This window comes from Balaenoptera musculus, chromosome X (assembly GCF_009873245.2).
Source record: "Balaenoptera musculus isolate JJ_BM4_2016_0621 chromosome X, mBalMus1.pri.v3, whole genome shotgun sequence".
NCBI classification, from domain to species: Eukaryota; Metazoa; Chordata; class Mammalia; order Artiodactyla; family Balaenopteridae; genus Balaenoptera; species Balaenoptera musculus.
In genome coordinates, this window is record NC_045806.1 from 35,391,868 (window position 1) to 35,393,918 (window position 2,051).

At 39.6% G+C, this 2,051-nt stretch overlaps 1 non-coding gene across 1 annotated transcript; it reads left to right on the plus strand.

The window, feature by feature from the left end:
• Positions 1-1,740: 1,740 nt before the first annotated feature.
• Positions 1,741-1,844, plus strand: LOC118889303. Its single transcript, XR_005018451.1, has one exon. It is a non-coding gene; the product is annotated as a U6 spliceosomal RNA (small nuclear RNA).
• The last annotated feature ends 207 nt before the right edge of the window (positions 1,845-2,051 follow it).

Below are 2,051 nucleotides of genomic sequence, written 5' to 3' on the forward strand. Positions count from 1 at the left end.
AAAAATGGAATTGCCATTTATTGAGATGGGGAAGCCTGAGGGAGGAGCAGGTTGGGGAAGGTAGGAATTTAGTTTTGGATGTGCTATAGTTGAGATGCTATTAGGCATGCAAGTGAGAAAGCAGTTGAAGTTATTAATACAAAGTTGCAAGACATTACCCAGAATGCAGCAAAGAAAGAGAGAAGAAAAATATAAAAGAGGGGTTACTAGATGTGGAGGACAGAATGAGGCAGTCTCATAAATGTTTGATTGGAGTCTCAGAAGGAAAAAAAATAGAAGAATGGTAATATTTGAGGGGATAACGGTTGACAATTTTCCAAAATTAATGAAAGATATGAATCTTCAGATCCAGAGAGCCCAACAAATTCAAATAGGATAAAAAGAAATCCACACTGAGACACATTACAGTGAAACTGTAGAACCAAAAAAAAAAAAAACCAAAAAGATTCTAAAAGTGGCCTGGGTGGAGGGGAGGACAATTACCTATAAAAAAAAACGACAATTGGAATATCAGCATAGTTTCCAACAGCAATAGTAGAAACCAGAAGACTGTAAAATGCTCCTTTTAAAAAAAATACATAGGGGCTTCCCTGATGGCACAGTGGTTAAGAATCCGCCTGCCAATGCAGGGGACACGGGTTCGAGCCCTCGTCTGGGAAGATACCACATGCCACGGAGCAACTAAGCCCATGCACCACAACTACTGAGCCTGCGCTCTAGAGCCTGCGAGCCACAACTACTGAGCCCACGCGCCACAACTACTGAAGCCCGCGTGCCTAGAACCCGTGCTCCACAACAAGAGAAGCCACCGCAGTGAGAAGCCCGTGCACTGCAATGAAGAGTAGCCCCCGCTTGCCTCAACTAGAGGAAGCCCACATGCAGCAACGAAGACCCAACACAGCCAAAAAAAATGAATAAATAAATAAATTTTAAAAATATTTTAAAAAATAAAAAATAAAATAAATATATATATATCACATACCATGTAATTCGTTCTTTCAAAGTGTGCAACTAAGTGGTTTTTGTATATTCATAAAATTGTGCAACCATCACCACTAATTCCAGAACATTTTCATCACCTTAAAAAGAAACCCACTGGGACTTCCCTGGCGGTCCAGTGGTTAAGACTCCATGCTTCCAATGCAAGGGGTGTGGGTTCGATCCCTGGTCGGGGAACTAAGATCCCACATGCTGCACGGTCCAGCCAAAAAATTAAAAAAAAAAAAAAGCTCACTGCCCATTGGTAGTCACTCCCTATTCCCCTCTCCCCACAGCTCCTGGCAAGCACTAACGTACTTTCTATCTCTATATATTTGCCTATTCTGAACGTTTCATATGTATGGAATCATACAATATGTGGTCCTTGGTGACTGGCTTCTTTAACTTAGCATATTTTAAAGGTTCATCCACATTGTAACATGTATCAGTGCTTCATTCCTTTTTATGGCCAAATAATATTCCATTGCATGGATATACTACATTTTATTTATCCACTTGTCAGTTGGTGGACATTTGAATTGTTTCTACCTTTTGGCTGTTAGGAATAATGCTGCTATAAACATTCATGTGCAAGTTTTTGTGTGTACATATGTTTTCATTTCTCTTGGGAATATACCCAGGAGTGGAATTGCTGGGTCATAGAGTAACTCTTGTTTAACATTTTGAGGAACTGCCAAACTGTTTTCCAAAGCAACTACACCATTTTACATTTCCACTAGCAATGTATAAGAGTTCTAATTTGTGCTCACTTCAGCAGCCCACATACTAAAATTGGAATGATTCAGAGATTAGCACGACCCCTGTGCAAGGATGACATGAAAATTCATGAAATATTCCATATAAATTTTTTTTTTTGGCCACACAGAATGGCTTGTGGAATCTTAGATCCCCAACCAGGGACTGAGCCCAGGCCCTTGGCAGGAAAGTGCAGAGTCCTAACCACTGGACCACCAGGGAATTCCGTATTCTATATTTTTAAAAAAGAGTTCCAATTTCTCCATATCCTTGTCAACACTTATTTTTTTTAATATTTATTTATTCACTTATTTATT